We start from the raw sequence: 26925 nt of genomic DNA on the forward strand, positions 1-26925 counted from the left end.
AATTTCAATAGAAATGCAATGCTTTTGTTATAAAAATATATAGCAAGTAAAAAATATAGAAAATAAATTTGGCTATAAAACTTAGTCATTAGAAGACATAAAATGGAACCATCCTTCTGATGGAATTCATGCCATAATTTTTTTCTATTACAGAATTTTGGATTAGGCATTTATTTTAAGATGTGGCAAGAGATATTTTGACCAAATTTTTAGTGATATACGTGAGTTAGTTTCTCCTGAACTGTAAATTAGTTCAAATAGACCAAAAAATGGAAAGAGTTATCTTGAGTCAAAGAAGAGTGAAAATAGTTGTTTTCTGTTCATTTTGTTTTAATCAAAGTTTGAATACAACTCTTGTTATTTGTACTAACTCCAATCAAATGAAAAATGGGGCAGGTAGGCTAGTTGCTGTTGATGGTTGAAGGATATGGGTGTGTGCATGTGTATGTGTGTTTAAACTTTGTAACTTCTACTTCATTTTTAATACATCAAAGTGAAAGACACTGTAATCCTATCTCCTCAGTCTTTCACCACCCCTTCCAAATCCACTTAAATTCTTCTAATTATTCACAGATGAGATTAAGTCCAAAAGAATTTTTGTTTACATTGTTGTTCTATTTTCTCTTTTTCTTTAGAGATGACTACCTTTGTTTTTGCAATTATGTTAATAGATAAGCATGTCAACATAATTTACAATTGCCATAATTATTTTATTAATGCAAGACTTTTACACTGTCAGAGGCAGATCTGGAAGTGATTTAGATGCTTGCCTTTTTTGAAGAATTTGAACTGTTGTCCCATCAGACTGTCTAGAGCCAATTAAATTGGGAGATGAGAGAACTGAGCTTCAAGAGGCCACTCTTTATGTTAGAATGGGTAGTATTCACTGTAAGTTGTAAAGTGAAGTTGAAAGAAATGCACGTTCTAGTTAATAATTTTTTTAAAAAAGAATTACTTTTTAACAGGATTTTAAAAAAACTTCCGTCTTTTAAATTTTAAAACGCTTTCCATCTTTTCAATTATCCAAGTTAATTTTTCATGACTTAAACTGAAGATTACAGCACGCAATACCCTTCCCACGAGGGAGGCTTTTAATAGTGGAGTCAAGAAACCAGTTTTATTTTGTTTACTATAGTGTGTATAAGGGGAATATAGTATTCCCCCAATCCCCACATTAATTTACTAGTTAAGACATTATTTCAGAAGATCTTGTGCATATGTATTTTTAGAATAAAGATAGAAAGCACTGGAATCCTTATATGGTCAACTCCTGCATTTTTGATTTGTTGAAGACTTTGATCAGTGTAGGGTGGCGGTTTTGTGGCCAGATCTTAAACCAGGTAGCATAAAGATGATGAATCTTAAAATACTCTGTGACAAGACTTAAAAAAAAAGAGTTACTATGCAGTGATAATGAAGTATTTAATATTTGAGAAATCCATGAAAATAGCAAAATATTTTTGTAATATTTTGGCTCAGACTGTGAGGAGATTACTTAATTGCATATAAATTACTAAAGGGTGGCATGGTTAAAATTTCAAAAGTAAAATATTTACATTTTATCCAGTTAAAAAAAATCTTCCTTTTCCTGGGTCTGCAGGAGCCCAGTTAATGATTTGCATTGTGATCAGCATCGTTTTGGAGATTTTCATCAGTGACTTATTAAAACTTGTCAATTTGATTAGAAATTCTCCTTCCTCAGTGAAACTCTCCTACTGGAGTAAGAGAAGCAAAATTTTCTGCCCCCATTCTCTCTTCACAGATTATTCCTTAACACTTCCCTAAACTGGGTGGAATTACTACAGATGATGTGAGGGATTGTAAGTTGAAAGAATTTAACAAATTAATGATACTGTTATTTTATTTTATATAGAGATTCTTTCACTAATGGGAAAACCTTTGGTCCTCCTTTAGGTAGGTCTGAAAATTGGATGATATATGCTACAAACTTGAAGAGCAAAAACCGAGTATTTAGAAGCACTTAGAGATCCAGAAACATCAGTAAGATGTTGAGTAAATACTGTTTTCAAAATAGTCATCAGATGTTACAGAATCATGTATACGTAATCTTACAGAAGACATTTCTTGATGATAAGGATTGCTTCTTACTGAATTTTTTTATTCCTACATCTGGAAAAGCAGTTTTTATGTAATAAGGTTGCTTAAATATCCATCAAGAAAATTTTTAAAAACTGAGGCCGAAGGATTCAATTTATGGACTTTGATTGAACCTGTTTGTAACTATTGGTCTCTATAGCCAGGCATATTCCGTTTTTTAAGATTGTCTATTTATAAATATTAAACTTTTATTTTTTAGCTTTTGTAGGAGTTTGCTTCCCCTGTCAATAAGCATTGAGATTGTAGTATAGTAAATACTGTTTTATAATGTTAAAACCTGTTTTGGAGCTTGGCAGAGCTGAGTCTTCTTATGTAGGCATTTCTGGTGCCAGTGCATCCTACAAGAGGTTCTTGGACAAAGTCCATGTAAAAGTTGGCTTTTATATGTCTTTCTCTTTCACGAGATCCCATCCCATTCCATTTTCTTTCATTTTATTCTGTATTCCTTCATATATGTGTATATCTCTTTTGCCTGGGTCTTGAGAGTTATAGTCTTGAGGTAGTATAGTGCTGTGATTAAGATAAAGGATGCTGCTGCTAAGGTGGCTTCAAATCCCAGTCCTGCTGCTTGCTAGCTGGGTGACTGAGGGTAAGTTATTTAATCCCTCTGTGTCTCAGTTTTCTGATGTGCAAAATTGGGGTAATAATATCACTTGCTTACCTCTCACAGGTGTTATAAGGATTAAATTGATAATACATGTAAAGTACTTAGGACAACTTGTGGTGCATATCTACATTCATTGTCAAGTATTTGAAGGCTGATTAGAATTTGCTATTACTGGTTTCATCAGAGAGTATTTTCTGACTCAGTATGATGTTTGTATTTGGCCAAGAATGGAGTCTTCCTTTCGTGTATTCCATCCATCCTCTGCAAGATTCTAGAATACCTGTGCTCAGACCCTGTGCTCAGACCCTGTGCTCAGCTACCTAAATACTATTAGTGAAGATCCAGGTCAAGCCTCCTATGTTATCTTTCTCTTATAGTGAGAGCAAAGACATGGTCCCTGAACACACAAAACATATACATATATGACCAAACTAGATTGCAAACTTCTTGAGGTTAGAGAAATTAGGCTTTATGATATTTTTTATCATAGAACTGAGAAAAAAGAGATTACCCAATAAACACATGGTGATTTTAAAATTATGGTTATAGCTAATCCATTTTCCAAAAGAGAAATTTAGAAATGATGATATAGGTCAGAGTAGATTGATGGTATTTTCAGTTTCAGTTGTGCATTTAGTTAATAGAATGGAAGTAATCAGAGGTTGTTTTACATTGTGTATTCTCTGAACTTTGTTTGAATGAAATATTACCATCCCAAGTCTGAGTTTTATTCAGGTGGTGAATAATTTGTATTTACTGCTTATTTGACTTTAGTTGTAAGGAAACTATAGATTTCAGTAGAAATAATAATAGTAGCAGCTAACAGTACATAGTACTTACTATATGCCACACAGTACCTGCCAACCAACACCTAATCTTGACTTTGAAAAGCCTTTAAAAAAAAAAAAAAGACACAATGACTTGGGAGATTCCAAATTATTACTGTTTTTTTTTTTTTGTTTTTTTGAGATGGAGTCTTGCTGTGTCACCCAGGCTGGAGTACAGTGGCACGGTCTTGGCTCATTGCAGTCGCATCTCCCAGGTTCAAGAGATTCTCCTGCCTCAGCCTCCTGAGTAGCTGGCACTACAGGCATGCGCCACCATGCCCGGCTAATTTTTTGTATTTTTAGCAGAGGCGGGGTTTCACCATGTTGGCCAGGCTAGTCTTGAACTCCTGACCTCAGGTGAGCCACCTGCTTCCACCTCCCAAAGTGCTGGGATTACAGGCATGAGCCACTGCACCCAGCCCCAAATTTAAGTATAAATTTTGGAAACATATTTCTTAATGAAAAATTTTCAGTTTAAAAGGTTTGTGTTTAGGCCAGGCCTGGTGGCTCATGCCTGTAATCCTAGCACTTTGGGAGGCCAGAGGAGGTGGATCACCTGAGGTCAGGAGTTCGAGACCAGCCTGGCCAACATGATAAAACACCGTCTCCAATAAAAATATAAGAAAATTAGCTGGGCCGGGCGTGGTGGCTCACGCCTGTAATCCCAGCACTTTGGGAGGCCGAGACGGGTGGATCATGAGGTCAGGAGATTGAGACCATCCTGGCTAACACGGTGAAACCCCGTCTCTACTAAAAATACAAAAAATTAGCCGTGCGTGGTTGCGGGCACCTGTAGTCCCAGCTACTCGGGAGGCTGAGGCAGGAGAATGGCGTCAACCCGGGAGGTGGAGCTTGCAGTGAGCCGAGATCGCGCCACTGCACTCCAGCCTGGGGGACAGAGCGAGACTCCATCTCAAAAAAAAAAAAAAAAAAAAAAAAAAAAAAAATTAGCTGGGCATGGTGGTGGGCGCCTGTAATCCCAGGTACTTGAGAGGCTGAGGCGGAAGAATCGCTTGACCTGGAGGCAGAGGTTGCAGTGAGCCGAGATCGCGCCACTGCACTCCAGCCTGGGGAACAAGAGTGAGACTCGTCTCAAAAAAAAGGTTTGTGTTTAATTGAATGCTCATGGACATAAGGAAGGGAACAAGAGACACCGGGGCCTACTTGATGGTGGAGGGCAGGAGGAGTGTGAGGGTCAAAAAACTACCTACGCTTATTACCTGGGTGATGAAATAAAATGTACACCAAACCCTACGACACACAATTTATCTATAGAACAAACCTGCCCGTGTACCCCTGAAACTAAAATAAAAGTTAAAAGGAAGTTTGTGTTTAATAGAAATAATGCTTCTGGCCATTTCACCAGCCTGGAAATGGTTCTTGAGTATATCAGTCTAGGGTAGTCACCACCAGAGGTAAAGTGGGATAGTGAACACTGCTCTTGGCAACAGAGTGGTGAATAACAGTGCTAGGATTTTCTTTTCTTCCAGGCTGTTCAAAGTGAAAGGTGAAGAAAATAGCCCTCTGTATTTAGTTTGCAGTTGCTATTTGGTTTCTAATTTAGGTTGTGTATTTTCCTCTAATGTTTCATTTTGACATAATATATTTTAAAATGGACTTTTCTTGTGGACACAATTTTATGATATGATTTTTCTTAAGTTCTAGGCGGCAATGTGGCTGCGTTTTATTTACTTGAATCGTATGTGATGGGAACCAGACTCAAACTTATTTCAGAAATAGTGTTAATTATACAAATGAAAGAGGCAGATATCTTTTGGTTCATCTACACATTTCAGAGTTGCTCCTGTGGTGCATTCCCGAAACCGTATCTGAATAAGCACAACATCTTCTAATGCCAGTAGGTATTTTATACTTGCCTGTTGGAAGTTACAGTTCATTAAATGACTACACAATAATGTGTGATTGTCAGAACAGCATTCAGTACACAGGTAGCTAGTATCTGGTAATGGGGTTAAAAGTAATGGAAGATTCCAATAGACATGATGAATTTTAAATTGTTCCTTTATTATACATTTTAGCTGATGTACTATTATTTATAAAACAAAAGAAAACAAAAAGTGGTCTATTAGGTTATGTCTCCAGATAGCAGAGTTTTGAGTGGGAAAAATCAAGGGATATATACTGTAAAGAAACAGTGGTCTCTGGCTTGAGCTTCGACCAGTATAATTACTGGGATTCAGTCTTCAGAAGACCCTTCGTCTGTGCCAGAACCCCAGAATGGATTTTAACCTGTCCCGTTTCAGATTGTCTTCATGGTGGGTGGGAGATAATGGTAGCAGGAGAGAGATGTCAGCATAAAGATTAGGATTAAAAAAACCCCAAACTCCAATTACTAAAAAGTTGACATCAAGATAGTATTTAGAAGATTCTTTAAGGAGGGAAAGGTGGAGGTAGAACAAGGAAGGATTGGGAAGTCATTTTGGATATTAGAGTGACCTGAATTCCATATGAAGGAAATGTTTGTTAGCTGCTGTTTCTAAGCCGTATAGTTCTGTATTTTTTTATGAATAGATCTTTTGATAAGGGCCAAGTACTTATTAAAAAACAAATTGTATGTAAGTTGATAATTTCTTAGAATTTCTTGTCTGTAGATTAGGGATTCAACTTGGTGATATGAGGTCATTGCAGTTGAAAAAGAGGCACAAGCTTAAGGTAAAAACTTTTAATACCCAATACAATGTAAATGTTATGTAAATAGTTATACTATATTGCTTAGGGAATAATGACAAGGAAAAAATGTCTGTACATGTTCAGCGCAGACACAGCCATCCCTTTAAAAAAAAATTTCAATCTGTTGTTGGTAAAACCCATAGATACAGAGGGCTAACAGTATGTATTTTTGCATTACACATGCGAAAACATTTTAATAGTTTAGTGGTTAAATGGAGGTTTGCTTTATAATTTAGAAATGATATACCTGAATGCAATGATATATAGATTTTTAATAATCTTCAAGTTTTTCTTTCTTTTTTTTTTTTTTTCTGAGGTGGAGTTTCACTCTGTCACCCAGGCTGAAGTGCCATGGTGTGATCTCGGCTCACTGCAACCTCCGCCTCCTGGGTTCAAGCAATTCTCCTGCCTCAGCCTCCCGAGTAGCTGGGACTACAGGCATGTGCCACCGTGCCTGACTAATTTTGTATTTTTAGTAGAGATGGAGTTACACTGTGTTGGCCAGGCTGGTCTCGAACTGCCGACCTTGTGGTCTGCCCACTTTGGCCTCCCAAATAATCTTCAAGTTTTATGGATATATTTTAGATTAATTCAGAAAAAATAAATGTATACTTTAATCTATTAAATATAAGAATATAGAACATAGTTCTAAACACAAACCTGTTCATGCTGTTTTTTTTTTTTTAAATTTTTTTGAGACGGAGTCTCGCTCTGTCACCCGGGCTGGAGTACAGTGGTTCCATATCAGCTCACTGCAACCTCCACCTCCCAGGTTCAAGCGATTGTCCTGCCTCAGCCTCCTGAGTAGCTGGAATTACAGGCGCTCGCCGCCACCCCTGGCTAATTTTTTTTTTATTTTTAGTAGAGATGGGGTTTCACTATATTGGCCAGGCTGGTCTTGAACTCCTGATCTCGTGATCCACCTGCCTCAGCCTCCCAAAGTGCTGGGATTACAGGCGTGAGCCACTGCTCCCAGCTGCAGTTTTCTACTTTAAAAATCCTTCAATGATTCCCATTGCCTCTGGGTGAAATCCAACATTTCTGGCAACGAATCCTCATTTTCAGTTTTTATTTGCTAAGAGGAAAGAACAACAACATGCATTACATAACAGACTCATTGAAAAACACTTTTTTTTCGAGATGATGGCGGCATAGGATAATGGTCTTATCAAATATGTTAAGTGGATTTTTCTGATTTGTGTCAGGAGTTTTCAGATGCATAGCATAATTTTGGAATATACTACTTACTGAGTATCCCCCAAGACAGACAAACAAGTACATGTCATAAAGTCTATGCTTATGCCTAAACCTTTGGCATAGATGAATGCATGGATTGTTTGACAACTTTGTGTATTGGTGACACTATAAATTCATAGTCCCTAGCTTTCTAGGTGCTGATTGTTGCTGAGTAAAAATTCTGTTTATCCCATATGTTATCTTTCTCATTCCTACTTAGGAGTTATGTCACCATCCATCTTCTCAAGCTCTCTCCATCAATATATTCCAATCCTTTTTCAGAGGATTAACATTTATCTTCTCTGACCAAGGAAATAGAGGTCATCGGAGACACGCACCAGTTTCTGCCTTGTGTCAACATCCACTTGTATTTCCATATATTGATACTGCCTTTCTTCCTTTCACAGTGTAAGGATCTTCCCCCCTCCACCCTGAAACAAGACTCTTTTCCAGTCATATTATCTGTCTTCTCTCTTTCTTCTCTTTTTCATCCCTGCTAAACTCCTCCTTTAGCATCTCTTTTCCCGTCCAAAATCCTTCCCTGGTCCAGTGTCAGCCTCTACCTGCTGCTGTAACTCCCTTTGGAAAAAGGCTGTCTGTGTTCCTTACCACCAATTCATTGCTTTTTTGTTTTTGTTTGTATGTTTGTTTTTGAGTTGGAGTCTCGCTGTGTTGCCAGGCTGGAGTGCAGTGGCATGATCTCGGCTTACTGCAACCTCCGACTCCCTGGTTCAAGCGATTCTCCTGCTTCAGCCTCCCAAGTAGCTGGATTACAGGCACGCGCCACCATGCCTGGCTAATTTTTGTGTTTTTAGTAGAGATGGGGTTTCACCATTTTGACCAGGATGGTCTCGATCTCCTCACCTCATGATCCGCCCACTTTGGCCTCCCAAAGTACTGGGATTACAGGCGTGAGCCACTGTGTCCGGCCTCATTCATTGTTTATGTCACTATAGTCTGTAGCTGGAAATGCTTTCACCAAGTCATTGATGACCAGTGGTTTGTCAGATCCATGGACACTTGTTTCAGGCCCTGGCCTATCTCCTGTATCCAGTAGGGCCCCATATTGAGCACACAATAATATTAGTTAAATGAATAACATTTTTCACTTATCTTCTCCTCTTATTTATATGACTTTCCCTTCTCTGGGGTCTTTTACTGGCTCTTACCTGCCTCTTAAACATTTGTGTTCTAAAGGTTCCAAGAAACCACTGTCTCTCATTCTAGCATGGTTAACTTTTCTCTGGATAGACACCCCATTCTCAAGCATGCCTCCAGAAGATGCATACATAGGAAGTCTTTCACCTTAAGTCTTGACCCTTATTAAAAGGGGTCAACATGTTTGTGTGTTCCATAGACACCTCAAACTCAATATATCCAATTTTACACTCATTTTCAATCTCATCAAGCTTGGTTCTTTCAGTTTATTACCGATAAGAGGCATCTTTCTGAGTGAAGTCACCAGATACACAGATGCTTAAACTAGAAATCTAGCAATAAATCATTAACTCTTGTTACATCTACTGTCTTAATTCTGAGTTCTTCTACTCCTCTTTATTCCTCCTACATCTTAGGGCCTCAGTTAATACCATCTCAGTTTTCACCTTGGAATAGCCTTAGTTTAGTTTCCCTGCCTGTCTCTCTAATTTTGATTCTCGCTGTTTTGTGAGCTTTCTCCTCTTTTTCACTTCATTTCACCTAAAGAAAACATTTTAGAGTTTCCCTGGGATGTCTGGAACTTTTTACAATTTCTGGAGCAAATTGAAAATACTGGTCTTTGAACCCTTGGGAAAACATAAGTTTTCATAACCTTCAAAATGTGATTGACACATTGCCCAATAAATGTTTATTCTTGTGTAATTACTATATTAAGATTAGTTTTAGTTGCATATTAAGATCACCATTTCTTTTTTTTTTGGAGACAGAGTCTCACTTCTATCACCCACCGAGGCTGGAATGCAGTGGTGCAGTCACAATTCACTCAGCCCCCTGGGCCCCAGGTGATTCTCCTGCCTCAGCCTCCCGAGTACATGGGACTATAGGCATGTGCCACCGTGCCTGTGCCCCGCTAATTTTTTTTTTTTTTTTTTGTATTTTCAGTAGAGATGGGGTTTCACCATGTTGCCCAGTCTAATCTAGAAGTTTTGGGCTCAAGCAGTTCTCTTGCCTCAGCCTCCCAAAGTGCTGGGATTACAGGTGTGAGCCACCATACCCAGCCTTACTTCTTCTTCTTTTTTCTTTTGAGACAGGGTCTCACTCAGTCACCCAGACTGGAGTGCAGTGGGGTGATCTTAGTTCACCTCTACCTCTGCCTCCCAGGCTCAAGTGATTCTCCTGCCTCAGCCTCCCAGGTAGCTGAGATTACAGGTGTGCACCAGTACCACCCAGCTAATTTTTGTATTTTTTTAGTAGAGGCGGGATTTCACCATATTGACAGGCTGGTCTTGAACTCCTGACCTCAAATGATCCACCCACCTCGGCCTCCCAAAGTGCTGAGATTACAGACATGAACCTGTTACAGAGGTATTACGTGTCTGAATGCCTTACTTTTTTATTCACCAAAAAAGGGGGCTCCCCACTGTCATTGGAGTTGAGTGTGGGGAGACCAAATGAAATCCTATTTCCTTGGAAGGGACCAATAAGTGTCCTTTGTTTCCAGTGTTGAACGATGAGCAGGTTTGGACAGTTGGATCTGAGGGAAGGGCCATCCCAGGCAAAGGGAAGGCAAATGCCAGTGCTTGAGGCTGTGAACAACAGAGTGAAAATATTCCTAGATCATGAAAATAAGTGTTTGAATTTAGCATAACGCATTTGACTTATTATTAATCAAAGGTGTTGCACAGGATGAGTATTTATGTTCACCTAATCACTTTATAACATATATTTCATCTCAAGTATTCCCAGTTTGGTAGACTACAGCATGAAGGCTTGAATGTTGTAGCTTAATTTCTTCTGTAACTGCTGGTTTCTTCTATGGCACTGCTTATTTGCATGGTAGTGTGTGTCTCCATAGAGTCCTCATTCAACAGTTAAATGTTAGAGTGCTCTGAGGACAGGGCTTAAACAGTCAAAAACTATTTCTTAAAATTCTCTAGAACCTCTTTTTTAAAATTAAACTTCATGATTTGTTTGAATTAAATTTTACTATCAAACACACACACACACACACTTTGCTTTAAAGGAAGAGTAATAATTTGTATTTCTACTTGTCAGATAATTTCTGATTTTTGTTTTACTCTTTCTGAAATGTCAAAGATAAAAAACTTCCATGAGGTTTTTAGAATCTAGAATCATCATTCATATATTGTATGAAAACAATTTTACACTTCTTTTTCTTTAAACCTTTTTCCGTTATTTTACTAAGCACCAGAAGAAAGTCAGATATTTCCTGTGATGCTAAAATTTCTTCCAGATCACATGCTGAAATACCCTTTTTCTTTTTTCTTTGAGGGTTCTCTTAAATGATCAAATGTAGTCTCTTAAGTGTATATGGCCAGCTCTTTCATCTGAGCTGCTTTGTCTAAATATTTATGCTATTCAGATAACATGTATCTTCAATATTCAGCTTTGCATATGGGCTAGACTTCAACCCAATAGTATTTCTTTTTCTTCTTTTAGGTTTGACTGAATTAGAGGTATGTTCCATCCATGTTAAATGGGTTCAAAAGGCCTACTTGAATTTGAAATACTCCTGTTCATTATAAAATAAAATGTGACTGTGTTTCTAAGTATGCATAGATTTTATAATCTATAACATTTTAATTTGTTATTTTTCCTGAGATCATGTAAGCATTTCTTTTAAAAATTTAGTTTTTATAAAATGGCTCATGTTTTAGGTAAGTTTGGCCCTTATTTTTTCTAAAGATGCAAAGCTTAATGGTTGTACGGAACAGAGGCACCACTTTCCCCCTTGAGGCCTGGTCAATATTTGAATACTTGTGTACAGCATAACAAGTGTCTTTTAGACTGAATACATTATTAGTAGTACTTTCAAGGGATATTTAGCAAACTTTATGGGTAATAGGGTTGAAAATCTATGTAGTCAGTAGATTTACAAAGTTATATTAGAGAAGAAGTTGCAAAGAAAGGTTTTAAGGAAAATTTATCTTTATGTTCTAAATGGCCTTTTAAAATTCTATTTTTATAAACTCTGATCAGTCTTAACTAAATTTTGCGTTTAAACTTTTGGATAAAAGTCATGTTACAGGGGTTCTTGCAATGTGAACTTCATGCCGTATTTGGGCTTGTTTTTATGATTTTCTTGCACTAAACTTGGAATGCACTCTTGAAGAATAGGTTTTTGGCTCTCAAGGACCTTCGTAGTCATACACTAGCTCTTAATCACTGTGTCTGTGGAGTGTCTTGCTGGTTGGAGCTCTCAGTGGATTGACTTCCCTTTCTCTCTACTTCCTGCCAAGATTTTTTGAAATGTTTTAATGAAAGAGAGAGAGAAAGAGAGAGAGGAGAGAGAGAGAGAGAGAGAGAGAGAGAGTTTTACCACTTGTGGTAGAGAACATCTTTACTTGGTTATGCTATTTGCCATGTGATGGTTATGGAGTTACTGCTATAAAAGAAACTGTCAGCTCTAAATTATCAGTGCAAGTTTTGGATTAATAGCATCCTTAGCTTTTATTTCCCTCAGTCCTCTTGCTCATTTCATTATGCCTTAGAGAATGGAGAATTGGGAATAATAATAAATGATTTAGTGTTCTACTGTTTAATTTGACTTTTCTTGAGTATGTTAGACTTAACCTGAAAGTTTTGGTTGTGATGGGTTTACATTCTCTGTGGGTTTGGTAGTCTTCAGCAAAAATTAGCCTCTATTAGCACAATGAATTGATAATTGCCCAGCATTTCATCTTGCGTTGGATTCTGACTTCACTCTGGAAGCAAAGATGTTACAAAGAAGGGTACCCTGCCTCAGAGTTTGGAGTTTCCCACATTAACGTTGGAAGGTGTCTTTTGGTAGGCTCTTAAACAATTATGGAACTGTGGAAATAGCCTTAGGTGAGGAGCTGAACATCCCAAGTTCTCAAGTGCACTCTGTTTATTGAATTACAGACACTTATCTGTAAATGATGATGATTTTTTCGGCGGGGGAGGGGGGGTGGGTAAGAGGTACTTTGTTAAATGCTTTGTGTGCATTATGTTATTTAATTCATGTAGTAAATTGGAGGCAGGCATTATCCCAGTTTTACAGATGAGAAAACCAGGGGTTAGAGAAGTTAAGCAGCTTGCCCGATGTCACACAGCCAGTAAACATAAAGCTAGAATTCATACCCAAGGACTGCCTGACTCCAAGACCTGTTTCTTTGCTGCTCTGCATTCTGCTATATGTAAAGTACTGTGTGCTTATTATGAGGATTAAATAAGCTAATGCATACATCCTTTGTAAAGTAAGATATTAGTCTTGGTATGGTAAAAATATGGACATGTTTGGAACATGGAACTGTTACTAATCTTTTCTGCTATTTTAAGGCTTCACATGCATTTCATAATTTTATATATAAGTATTTTACACCTTCAAGATTGTTAATATATTGTGAATGTCATGTTTCTTGATTTATGAAGTACTCATGTTATTCTTTAAAAACCCTTTCTAAGAAGGAAGGAAATCTATATCCCCTCCCCCCACATATTCCATGGATTTTTGTTTTGAAAAGAAAAAACTTAATTTTACATCAGAATCTTTAGAATTTTTTGGACTCCAGAATTTAATAATTAGTTATATTGTTCACTTACAATTTCATACTAGAGAATAAGATCTTCGATATTCCATTATTTTAAAAGATAATACAAGGTAAACACATACAGAAAAGGTTTGATTGCTCCAGTAAGGATACTGAATAGTCAAACAATTTTCAACAACTTAGTTTACTACCTATATATACAAGCTATTTTGAGTGTTGATGCATTACTGAAATACTTTAAGGCCTTCCTTAGTTTGTATGCATTGCTGAAATACCCCAAGGTTTGATTCTAGAATGCTCGAAAAATTTTAAATTGCGAAAGGAAAACGAATGCTTACTCATGTTGTAACACTTTTCTGTAATTTACCTCAATTTCTAAGGTTGTACCTTTTATTCAGGTTAGGAATAGGTTTTAAGTACTCTTGATTCCAAGTAATTTGTTTAATTGTCTTAATGCTATCTTTATAATCATTTTAAGCTGTGGTGCTCTTGTGAGCGAGTGCCCAGGAGCTGGAAAATTGACATCCAGGCAGTGAGGTCTGCTTTCTCTTACCGGCACCCTGGCATTCTCTGTGACCTCACAAGGCACTTTTAAAATCTTTTAGCTTCTATAGCTTTGAAGGCAAAGCCCTAGAGTATGGCTTGGAAATTCAGAAAAAAATGATAATTTAAATAAAGATAAATATAAATATTTGTAGACAAAGCTTTCAAGTGCAAACTGGTTTTAAATACCCTCTAAACATATAAAAATATTTTCAAAGTCACTTTTTAAACCCAGAAGCAATAGAGTATAAAAGCCCCTATCAATAGCATGTTTAGTGATGATTGCAAGTATTTGTTTGAAATATAAATTTTGAAATTCTAACTTTTGATTAAAGTAGAAGTATGAATTTTTAAACCTTTTCAGATGAGAAATTAGAAATTTTGTCTTCATATTTTATAAGAATTGATGAATCTGCTGGGTTTTTGTGATATTTAAGATTTTTCTTTTATTATCAAAGAAAAATGCTGGATGCCAGTGGAGCATGCCTGTAGTCCCAGCTACTTTGGAGGCTGAGGTGGGAGGATCGCTTGAGCATGTGCCACTGCACGCCAGCCTGGGTGACTGAGCTAGTCCCTGTCTCAAAAATGAACAATAACCAATTTCAAGTGTTTAATATATCTCCATGTAAATATTCAGCAGTAAAAGATGATTATCTGTTTTGCAATTACTTACATAATGCTTTCTGTGAGTATAAAACTGAACTTTAGATGTGAAAGTTGTACGAGGCAGTTTCTGCACCTAAGAAGTTTTAGAGTGAAGAAATTTCAGTTTGATACAATTTAAAGGTAATGTAATCATACTGGGTTTGAAGGTTTTCTAGGATATGTCTTTATGGGAAACCCAACTGATTCAGCTGCCTGTAGGGCCCCCAAGTACAACTTCACATTTACCTGATGTGCCGTACTATATCTAGAAATAATCTATATGATTTTTTTTTTTGGCCATAAGCCAGACTTCCTGGGTCAGCATTGAGCAAAACTTGTAACAGGTGTCTGACTACTTCCTCTCACCTCCGGTCCATATGGTCAGAGCTTTACTTGTTCTGTCACTTCGGATACTCTCCCTTAAGTACTGACCACCTTACTGAACGACCCTCAATTTGCCTTTCTAGTTTTATTTGAGTTACTCTTCTATTAGGTGGTTGTTTACCTGAATTTTTGCTTTTTTTCCTTCATCGTTTGGAGATGACTTTTTGCAGATTGAATCTTGTACCAGGATTTTCCATCTCTATTTCTGCTTTAACAAATCTTACCCATACTTCAAGGCTATGAATTCTTTTTTTTTTAGAAACGGAGTTTCGCTCTGTCACCAGGCTGGAATGCAGTGGCGCGATCTCGGCTCACTGCAACTTCCGCCTCCTGGGTTCAAGCGATTCCCCTGCCACAGCCTCCCAAGTAGCTGGGACTACAGGCGTGCGCCACCATGCCCAGCTAATATTTTGTATTTCTTTAGTAGAGATGGGGTTTCACCATGTTGGCCAAGATGGTCTCGATCTCCTGACCTTGTGATCTGCCCACCTCGTCCTCCCAAAGTGCTGGGATTACAGGTGTGAGCTGCTGTGCCCAGCCCGACCATGAATTCTTACTTCTATCTTCCTGTGTGTTATGTGTCTTATTGCGTTTAAAAAATTAATGTAAAATACATGTAACATAAAATTTACTATCTTAACCATTTTTAAGTGCAGTTCAGCTGTGTTAAGTATATTCACGTTACTGTGCAACAGATTTCCAGAACTTTTTCATCTTGCAGACCTGAAACTCTGGATTAAGCCACAAGCCCCATTTTCTTTTCTTCACGTCTCTGGCAGCCACCATTCTACCTTCTTTCTGTTTGTTTGAGCTTGAGTACTTTAGATACCTCATGTAAGTGGAATCATACAGTGTTTGTCTTGTAGTGACTGGCTTATTTTACTTAGCATGATGTCTTCAAGGTTCATCCATCTTGTAGCATGTGACAGGATTTCCTTCTTAAAGCTAAATATTTTATATATACATGTGTGTATATATATGTGTATGTGTGTATATATATGTATACATACCACATTTTGTTTTATCCATTCATCTTTCAGTGGACATTTGGGTTGTTTTCAGCTTTTGACTATTGTGAATAATACTGCAGTGAACATGGGTGTGCAAATATCTCTTTGAGATTCTGCTTTCAATTCTTTGGATTATATATCCAACAGTGGAATTGCTGGGTCATATAGTAATTCTATTTTTAGAATGGAAAGTGTTGCTATAGTCTTATTTTTGACCTTAATTTGACTACCACAGCCATACTGCTCTCAGTCTTCTCCTTTAAGCTTGTGTCTCTTTTTGTTTATGTTTTGGAAAATATGGAAATCATGGAGCATATGTAAATATAGAAAAATATATTTTATATCTAATTAAAATCTAATTGTGATTTATACATTTTAGTAGAAGAGGGTATTGGTGATGTGAATACTAACAAAAGGCTATAGAAATCTGATTATGTTTTGCTTTCTATTTTTTAGTAAGTAAACTTGATTAGAAAAATGTTATAGATCAAAGTCAGTTTATATATTTACTCTTAAAATCTGTGGCTATTGGCCGGGTGCGGTGGCTCCTGCCTGTCTGTAATCCCAGGACTTTGGGAGGCCGAGGCGGGTAGATCACTTGAGGTCAGGAGTTCGAGACCAGCCTGACCAATATGGTGAAACGCCGTCTCTACTAAAAATACAAAAAATTAGCTGGGCGTGGTGGCGGGCGTCTGTAGTCCCAGCTACTCTGGAGGCTGAGGCAGGAGAATGGCGTGAACCCGGGAGGCAGAGCTTGCAGTGAGCTGAGATCGTGCCACTGCAGTCCAGCCTGGGCAACAGAGTGAGACACCGTCTCAAAAAATAATAATAATAAATAAATCTGTGGCCAGCATTTAAGTATCAAAATCCTTGCACTAAGTAACATCCCCAAACTGTAAGTCTAGTAAGACTTAGTATTTGCTTCTTTTTGGAAAGATACCAGAGAAACATCATATGGTGTCTGTAATTCTATTATATGGAATATTATATTTTCTCTTATTCACAAGCTAGGAGCTCAAACATTAGAACTTTGAGGTGCTATAGTAAAAAGTTAGAACTTTGTTAAAAATTACACCAAAAGTTAGAACTTTGAGGTGTTCTTGATCTCTACTACAGTGCTATAGTGAAAACCTGTAATACTGTTTTAACAATTTGAACTGGTTCACAATAATCATGGGAAGATGTGCTTTATTTTTAGTACATCTTTTCAATTAATAATAACAAATGAGGCTGGACGTGGTGGCTCACGCTTGTAATCCCAGCACTTTGGGAGGCCGAGGTGGGTGGATCACGAGGTCAGGAGATCGAGACCATCCTGGCTAACACGGTGAAACCCCGTCTCTACTAAAAATAAAAAAAATTAGCCATGCGTAGTGGCGTGCACCTGCAGTCCCAGCTACTTGGGAGGCTGAGGCAGGAGAATGGCGTGAACCCGGGAGGCGGAGCTTGCAGTGAGCCAAGATCGCCGCCACTGCACTCCAGCCTGGGCGATGGAGCGAGACTCCATCTCAAAAGAAAAAAACGGAAGAACTGTACTTCCCCCCGCATCCCCCAATTCCATTATGTATTACCATGATTCTGCATTTGAACTGGTAAATAATAATACACCTTTCTCAAGCCACAAATAGCAATTCAGTTTTTGTCTCTTTGTTGACAGGGTGGAGTTCAGCCTACTCTTTCTTAGATGTGAAAGGAAAGGAAGGTCATTTCATGCCTTGTTGATAAAGGTAAGTTCATAGTAATTATTAAATAATTTGAGATGTTTGGTAGGCATCGTTACTGCTTTTTGACATTCCGACGTTGTGGTATGCTGAAGTTAACAGAAAGATAATACATTTTATAAGATGAATGGAATCTACAATTGTTCCTTTAGTTATCAGTAAAAACACATAAGATAAGGAAACTGATGTAAATCAACATGACAAGGTGGATGTGGATTTCTTCTATAATGAGAAAGTAACTTGTGCTTTTCATTTGAAATGTTGGCCTACACACTTAGTCTGTTCCTCAAACATTTACACACTTGGTAATAACCTTTTACCAACCATTGCTGATATCATGACGATAACATGTTTCAGGTTAATACAAACTAGATTACAACATTATGCCATTTTAAAGCAAATCCATCCATTATACTTTTCATGCTGATAGTTCTAGTTGGTGTCACTCATTTTAGAGGGCAAATGTGAAACAGGTGGTGTGGACTTCAGAGGCCCTACCTCTGACCCACGTATATTAGTGAACATTAACTTGGAGACTCTTTTCTAAGCATTTGCTCCTATTATAGCTATTTTTATAGTGTACTACAGTGTTCAAATGCTATTACGAATGCTTTAAATGAATTCAATTTGTTCTTCACAAGTCTGTGAAAACTGTTCTGTTAATATTCCCATTTTATAGATGTTAAAACTGAAGCATTGGAAAATTAAGAAAATTGCCCAGGATTATGTAGATAGTTAAGTGGTAGAGTTGGAATTACATTGAGACCTCCTGATCTTTACTTCAGTGCTATACTGAAAACCGATAATACTATTTGAACAATTTGAACTGGCTCATAATAATGATGGGAGGATGTGCTTTACTTTTGATATATCTTTTCTAATAACACATGAACAAATGTAGGATGAATACATGTTACACTTCTTAATGGGTTTGACTTTACTCCAGTGAACTCTATCAGAAATTTTTTATACTTTAAATCCTTATAAATCTACTCAGTAAAGTTTTCAGAAACTTACTTTTGCATATTTATAAAATATTTCATTGCTTGCTTAAAAATAACCATATTAAAAGATGGTAGCTTAATTTTAATTAAGAAAGCAGAAATAATGTACTTTACAAGTATTGGTATTACTCCTTTCGGGGCTATAAACACAGTATATATGTTTTTCCCCTGGCTAAGTGTTGTGAGGTTAAATTTTCAGATAGTAAGTTTCAGTTGGGCCACATATTATGCCACTGTGCATAAAAACTCACATTGATTCACATATCAGAATCATAGAATTTTCTTCATGGAGAGAGATGGTTGGGGAGTAAGCCAGAAATAATTGGTCTTGATTTGGGTTGCTGTCTCTTTCCAAAGGTTAGCATCTAAAGTGTGGGGCTGGGCATCAGGAACCTTCCTACCAGGGTGAGGGGTTTGGAAAAGGTTTTGTTCATTTTTGAGTCATGCTTCCAGTTGTTGATGGGATCAGAAATTAACCCCAGAGGAAAGGGGCCTTTTACCAGGAGTTGGGATGGGGTTAGAGAACCAATCAGATGGATTGGCCTTAGGGTTGGCATTTCCTGTTAGTGAACTGAAGTAAATTGGAAAGCAGAGAAAACCACTGCCTGTGCACTAGGCTCTGCAAAGAGAGAACGAGCGGGTGCCTATAGGCACCTTTCTCTAGAAATACGTTTTAGGATTAATTTAGATTAATCTAGATCCTACATCCCCTACCCCCAGTAGGAATTATAATGTCTGTTTTTTTGAAGATTTGCCAGAACAGTGGGAATGGCGCAGCAGGTAAATTAAGTTTTTAAACTATAAGAAAGTGAGGCCAAGGAAAGTAGAAACTGAAATGCAAACATATTTTTCCAGAGATATCAACTATCAAATACATTGAGATACATTTTATATATGTATAGAAGTGTAATATTAATTAATAATAGAATAATTAAAACAGTATTTTTATTAGTGAAAATAATCTATGCTTATTAGACAAATTTGATAGCAAAAGGTAAATTACACCACTTCAATATCAGCACTTTAATATTTCCTGTGTTTGTGTGCATGCACATGTGTGCGTGTGTGTGTGTATATGCATTTACATTGGAATGATATCGCCTATATTGATGAATGGTCTTATAAAAAAATTTTAATGGCTCTATCATCTTGTATCATCTTATATTTTATTATTTCAGGTTTTATTTCTAGGATATATTCCTGACAGTGGAATAATTAGATCAAGGAATGAGAACATTTTTAAAGGCTCTTTAAGCATATTGCAAAATTGCTTTCAGGAATGCTGTATGACTAATATTTGTTTCAGGAGCATAGAGGGGACTGGTTTCCACTGTTTTAATGTGCTATTTTTTAATTCCTTCTAAGGTTTGTTAAAAACCAAAATTGCAACAAATTTAGTTTAAAGATACTAGGTTTTTATTAGCAATTCATAAATCAGTAGCATCTCATCTAAACATTTAGAAAAGGTGCTCCCATGAGCTGAGCAGAGGACGTTATTTTTATAGGCTGGAAAGGGCTGAAGAAAGCAGAAACAGGAAATGAAAAGTGAATTGGTCATTTCAAAGTAACTTTCCTTATATAATTAAAACAGAGAGGACTTTCTTGTTACACTGGCCCAGGTAAACTAGGCTCCTCCTCATTGGCTGCTGTGCGTCTCCTAATTTTTTTTCTGAAAACAGGCCCATTTCAAAGTTCAGTTTGATTATGTGGCTCCCAGCCAGATAATAACTGCATTCTGAGTGACTCCATTTTGGTCTTGTCTGGTATATAGGGCCTAGTGCAGAAGCTCAGTCCAAACCAGTGGCCTCCCATACATTTCATTTAACAGGTTCTGCTTTTTTTTTTTTTTTTTTTTTTTACTTCTGATATGCTTGGTAGGCATTTGTATTTCATCTTCTGTGAGTTCCCAGTTCATGTGTTTTCTAGTTTGTCTATTACAGTTTTAGTTTATTACTAATTTGTGTGACCTCCTTATGTAATTAAGATGATCAGCTCTTTGTCATTTATATCAAATATTTCTACCATTTATTTACCCTCTATTTTAATGAATTTATTGAAGTATAGCAGTTTCACATTGCATATTCAGGCAGGTTTAATAGATTTTTTATTTTTTTATTATTATACTTTAAGTTTTAGGGTACATGTGCACAATGTGCAGGTTTGTTACATATGTATACATGTGCCATGTTGGTGTGCTGCACCCATTAACTCGTCATTTAGCATTAGGTATATCTCCTATTATAATTTCTTCTCATTTCCAGATTTAGAAAAATGACAATTTAAATAGCAAAAATAGATGAATTATGTGGTATGTTTCTGGATCTATTTTGTCATTCACTCTTCCTAACAATCTTAGGTAGTGATTGTAAATGAGGAATCTAAGGCAAGGCAAGATTGAGTGACCTGTGTAAGATAATCCAGCAAGTAAATGGTAGAGCTGGTATTTGAACTGGTCATATGATTGTAAATCCTATGCTCTTTAGCAGTACCTTATATTTCCTGGTAGAATAGAAAAGAACAAGGGACTCTTAAAATGTTTAAGGTATTAATGAAAAGTGTCAAGTAAAACATTTGGATTTATTTGAGTGTTTACATTTGATTCTTTGGGAGGTCAAGGCAGGAGGATTGCTAGAGCCCACAAGTTTGAAACCAGCCTAGGCAACATGGCTAGACCTGGTGTCTATAAAAAATTTTAAAAAATTAGCCAGGTGTGCTGGGGTGTGCCTGTTGTCCCAGCTACTCCAGGAGGCTGAGGCAGGAGGATCACTTGAGCTCAGAGGTTGAGGCTACGGTGAGCTGTGTTAGCACCACTGTACTCCAGCTTGGATGACAGAGCGAGACCCTGTCTCAAAAATAAATAAAAATAAAAATAAATAAAATACATTTGGTTCTTATTTTTCTAGTATCCAGTGATTTTTCTTTTCCTGTTGTTTCGTCCAGGAGATCTTTAAATTTTTTTTCCCCATTATTATAGAATTAGAAGTAGAAAAATATTTTGTTTAATAACTATATCTCATGATATATTTCTGTCATTAAATTGGTGTGCATATGGGCAAGACTATACTACACAGTGAAAAATCAGTTTTTAATACAAAGTTTGATACTTTAAAAGAAAAAAACAATGTATATTGAAAATACTGTGGTTAAACCAACCATATGGATCGTTTGGAATTCCTAGACTAAATTTGAATTTAATTAGTTATAGATTTGTTATTTGTGGTATTCATCCGGTATCTAAGAGAAGTGATTATCGTAACAAAATATTTTTATGGAACATCTTATTATATAAAATGACAATACAAATTATTATTATTTTATTCATAATTTTTGACTTTTTAAAAAACATGCAACATGCTGTTAAGTATATGTGTGTTTCTCATTTACTAAAAAATAGAATTTTCCTAGCAGGATGGCCCTAGAGCTGAAGCATTATATGTCTTTGGTTGGTTCTCATTCAAGAATTGGCAGAGTTTCAGAGTACCGTACTTCTAACTTGTCTCCATAAATTCAAGGCAGAACAGCAAATATGCCCTAAAAACAATGCATTAAAATGATATATTTTTATTTTTACTTTTTATTTTACTTATTTTGAGACAAAGTCTCCCTTTGATGCCAAGGCTGGAGTACAATGGCACGATCATAGCTCACTGCAGCCTCAACCTCCTGGGCAGCAATCCTCCCACCTCAGCCTCCTGAGTAGCAGGGACTACAAGCACACACCACCACCTTGGAGCAATTTTGTTTTGTTTTTCTGTAGAGATGGGATTGTACGGTGTTGCCCAGGCTGGTCTCGAACTTCTCAGCTCAAGCAGTCCTCCTGCCTTGGCCTCCTGAAGTACTGGGATTAGAGGCGTGAATCACTGCGCCTGACCATTAAAATGAATTTTTTTTTTTTTTTTTTTTTTTTGAGACAGAGTTTCACTCTGTCACCCAGGCTGGAGTGCAGTGATGCAATCATGGCTCACTACAACTTCCACCTCCCAGGTTCAAGTGATTCTATGCCTCAGCCTCCCAAGTAGCTGAGATTTACAGGCGTGCCACCACGCCCAGCTAATTTTTATATTTTTAGTAGAGACGGGGTTTCACCATTTTAGCCAGACTGGTCTTGAACTTCTGATCTCAAGTGATTGGCCCTCCTTGGCCTCCCAAAGTGCTGAGATTATAGGACTGAGCCACTGGGTCCAGCCCTAAAATATTTTAATCAACTTTTGAAGTCAGAAAATTCTTGTGTGTGGAAAAGATGCAACATCATAATTCTGAAGTTTTACCTTGCATAATATTGCCATTTTTTATTGTGGCAAAATGTGTATACCATAAAATGGACAATTTTAACCATTTTCAAGTATGTGGTTCTGTGGCATTCAGTATGTTTACATTCTTGTACCATTACCATCATCCATCTCCAGAACATTTTCATCTTCTGCAACTGAAACTGTACCTTCTAACTCTGTTTTCCAGCCCTCAGTCCCTGGCAACCCCCATTATGCTTACTGTCTCTGTGAATTTGGCTGTAACGTTACTATTGTTGAAGGATATAAGGCCTCTCCCCCACAAACACATGCGTATTTAGAAGAATGTTTCTTGTTTTGGTTTTGGTGTTTCCTCATGAATAGATTCAGGTCATGTGTCCTCGGCAAGTTACTGCATAGGTGATCTTCAGCAGAAGAATTGGGCAACGAGAAGAGCTGGGTTCAAGTTCTAGGCTGCGGCAAGTGTAATATTTCAACTTTTTTTTTTTTTTTTTGCAATCCACTCTGTCACCCAGGCTGGATTGCAGTCGTGTGATTTCAGCTCACTGCAACCTCCACCTCCCAGGTTCAAGCGATTCTCCTGCCTCAGCCTCCTGAGTAGCTGGGAGTACAGGTGTGCACCACCACACCCAGCTAATTTTTGTATTTTTAGTAGAGACGGGGTTTCATCACATTGGCCAGGCTGGTCTCGGACTCCTGACCTCGGTGATTCTCCCGCCTTGGTCTCTCAAAGTGCTGGGATTACAGGCATGAGCCACTGCACCTGGCCTAATATTTCGACCTTTCTAGGCCTTTTTTTCTTCAGCCATAAAATAAGGCTATTGGTTTCACCTCATCTGATGGCTAAGCTGCCTTTTAGCTCTAAAAATAATCTTTGTTAAATAGGCTGAGATATCCTATAGTGGTTTATAAGTGAAAGGAAAGACTTAGGGATAAGACAGTGTCTCAACCCTGGCTATGCACCTGACTAAATTAATGAGGCTTTGGAAAATACCCGATTCTCATCTCTAAAAGATTGTGATTCTGGATTTCAAACTCAAGAATGTGTGAAAAGCTGTGTAGGGAATCTACTGGACAGCCAGTTTGGAAATACTGGCATGAAAAAGGTTCCTATGCTACTGTCCCCCTCACTCTTTTTTTTTTTTATTTCCATGGAAGGATAGAGGAGGATGACATCTTTCCATGGATTTTTTAATTAAAAAAATTATTTCCCCTTCAATAGAGGAATATTTTCTTCATAGCACGCAGAGGGAACATGATAGTCTTTTGTGTTTTTTCTCTTCTAGGATGCAAGAACAATTCTTTCACTAAATATATTTTATGTTTTCATATGGGAACAAGTATAGCTTTGCCTTAATCTTGGAAACAAGAAACTTTTTCTCTTCATCAAAGTTTAGCTTGAGAGTGGGGAACAGGAGTAGAAATAACATAAATATTTAGCTGAAAATTGTGATTTTGCCTTTCACCTTTGGTGGTGGTGTTTGGTATAGCTGCCTTCTACTGTGCTAAGCACTCAGCATATGTTGTTTCATCTTATCTTGTCAATAACTCTTTAAAGCAGAGGAGATTTTATAATCCTCTTTTTGCAGATGAAGAAAATCAGAATCAGAGACTTTACTTACCTGATAACAGGTTAACCCAGCTAGAATTGGTAGGGTGGAGATTTGAATTTAGGTCAGTCTGACTTACAGTACTTTTGAAAGACACAGTGTTTGTGATTTTCATAGGGAGGGTCTTCAGATCTCCTTCTGCACCATGGGATAGAAGTAGAATTAATTGTTTTTTGTAAAGATTGTTTATCAGTTTTCATGGTTTCAAATGTGGGAATTCATGGTTTACAACATTATCATTGCTCTGATTTGGTTGGCAGTGCAAACTGAATCACCTTCAGAATGCTTAGAGGTAGGATCAGAACTAGCCCCAGGCTGAATTATCAAAAAGGGTGACCTTTTCTTTCCTGTGTGTGTGTGCGTGTGTGTGTATGTGTGTGTGTGTGTGTGTTTCCTTCCCTGAATTCCCTTGTGTTTTTAGCCTGCACCCAATTCTCAGTGCAGGGTTCTTTCTACTCATCTGCCTTTGCAGGCGTCATCCCAGAGAGCCTTGAAAATAGACTTCGAAAAGTGACTGAGCTCACCTCCCTTCTTCCACTGATGAGAGAACTGTATCAGCTGGATTCTAGTCCAGAGCTGTTTGTTTATTATAAAGTGACGTGCATCTGAGGGAGAGAGTGTCTGTGGACTCTCTGAAACTACATGCCAGATTTCTGTGTGTGTACATTTTCTAGCCCATAGCTTTATCAGAGTCTCAAAGGAGTCTCTGTTCAAACAAGACAAAACAGAGTTTTTGCATCCTATCATGTTAACATTATAGATGGCCTTATCTTATATTCTCTCTCTGCTACTAATCAGATACTACTGTGATAGCTTATTCTCCAAGGATCTCATATTCATTACTCATCCACATGCTCATTTCTTTGTTGTTTACACCCTTTCTCTATTTTACAAAATATTTGAGATTGTTTATGTAAAAAAATCAAGCAGCTCATTAATAACTTAATTTGTTTTTTATCTAAAGAGAATGTATTTTATAATTCAATATATAAAGGAATATATTATATATGTATTAAGGAATATATTCTGTAATACATATTAATGTGCTAATAATTATTTAGTCCCTTTGAAGTATTAAAGATATGTCAATAAATTGGATCAATTTGCAGTTAAGCTATTGTTAGACTAAGGGTAAAGCAGATGATTTTTCAGTAATCCTTTGAGGAACATGTGATTTTTTTGATTCATGTCTCTATTCTTCATTAAGCTCAAAGTTTCACAAGTAGATGGACTGTTGATTCCCTAGAACCTACCAGAGTATTTGGCACTTAGTAATTGTGTTGAATACCCATTTAACAGAATACTCAATTCCACTGCTAGCTAGCCCTCAAATTTTGTCAACTTTTAGTCATTTTTACTGTCAGTACCTTGATCCAAGGGCACTATCATCTTTTGCTTTAAACTACTGTATAACTTACAGCCTGCTAAAAGAATATTTTTCTGACTCTAATCTGCTTCATGCCAATCTAAGGTCCCCCTTGAAGTCAGAGTGGTCTTCCAAGGTTTCAAAAGTAATGATCTAACTTCCTCAATTGAAAGCCTTTAGTAGATTTTCAGTGCCCTTTGGAGTAAACGTCTTAACTAACTGCCTACTGTTCCAGTTTCATATAAAAAACTGACCTTGGCTGGGCGTGGTGGCTCATGCCTGTAATCCCAGCACTTTGGGAGGCTGAGATGAGTGGATCACTTGAGGTTAGGAGTTCGAAACCAGCCTGGCCAACATGGTGAAACCCCATCTGTCCTTAAAATACAAAAATTAGCTGGGTGTGGTGGCAGGAGCCTGTAATTCCAGCTGCTTGGGAGGCTGAGGCAGGAGAGTCACTTGAACTCAGGAGGCTGAGGTTGCAGTGAGCCAAGATGGTGCCATTGCACTCCAGCCTGGGAGACAGAGCGAGACTCTGTCTCAAAAAAAACAAAAAGCTGACCTCAAGTCAGTTAAATGGAGGATACTTTCAAATTGGATAAGAGTTATAACCACCCTAGGGAGGTTCTTGAGTTTCTCATAACCTTATTTAGGTGTTAGTAAAATTTTCAGACATGAATAAGATGGCATCTTATGAAATATCAACTGCAAACATACATTTTATACTTACAGATTATGATTGAGTAAATGCAGCAATGCCCCCAAACTTCCCTTCTCCACGTATCTAACACTCTTTGCAGTAAGACTTCGTAGTTGTTCCTATTAAGAAGTGAAGTCTGTTTTCCCAGCTCTTGAATGTGGGCTGGTCTTGTGATTTGCTTTAGCCAATAGAGCACAGCAGAAGTAATGGTGTACCAATTCCCAGCCTGGGCCTTAAGAGGTCTTGCTTGCTTCTGTTCCCTTTGGAACTCTGTTACTGCTGTGAGCACATGAACAGGCTCACTTGGTGGAAGGGGAGCAGCTAAATGGAGCAGAGCCAAGTCATTTTACTTGAGTCTGGCCCTCTCAGACCAGCCGTCAGCCAGCTGACCAAAAATGTGTTAAGACAGAACAGCCAACATCAGCAGAGCCACCTACCTAACCTGTACCTGACCACACATGCTTGAGGGAACCCAGCTGAGACCTGAAGATCCTTCCATCTTGATCCGTAGACTCATGAGCAATTA

At 37.5% G+C, this 26925-nt stretch overlaps 1 protein-coding gene across 3 annotated transcripts in view; it reads left to right on the top strand.

The window, feature by feature from the left end:
* The window catches only part of BMPR1B (bone morphogenetic protein receptor type 1B), a 398993-nt gene that overhangs the window by 98038 nt on the left and 274030 nt on the right, over positions 1–26925 (top strand). For all 3 annotated transcript variants that reach the window (XM_034958931.3, XM_034958930.3, XM_034958933.3), the window contains exon 2: positions 17409–17478. The gene's annotated coding sequence lies outside the window, so the exon portion shown is untranslated. The remainder of the gene's footprint in view (positions 1–17408; positions 17479–26925) is intronic.

This window comes from Pan paniscus, chromosome 3 (assembly GCF_029289425.2).
Source record: "Pan paniscus chromosome 3, NHGRI_mPanPan1-v2.0_pri, whole genome shotgun sequence".
Taxonomy (NCBI): Eukaryota; Metazoa; Chordata; class Mammalia; order Primates; family Hominidae; genus Pan; species Pan paniscus.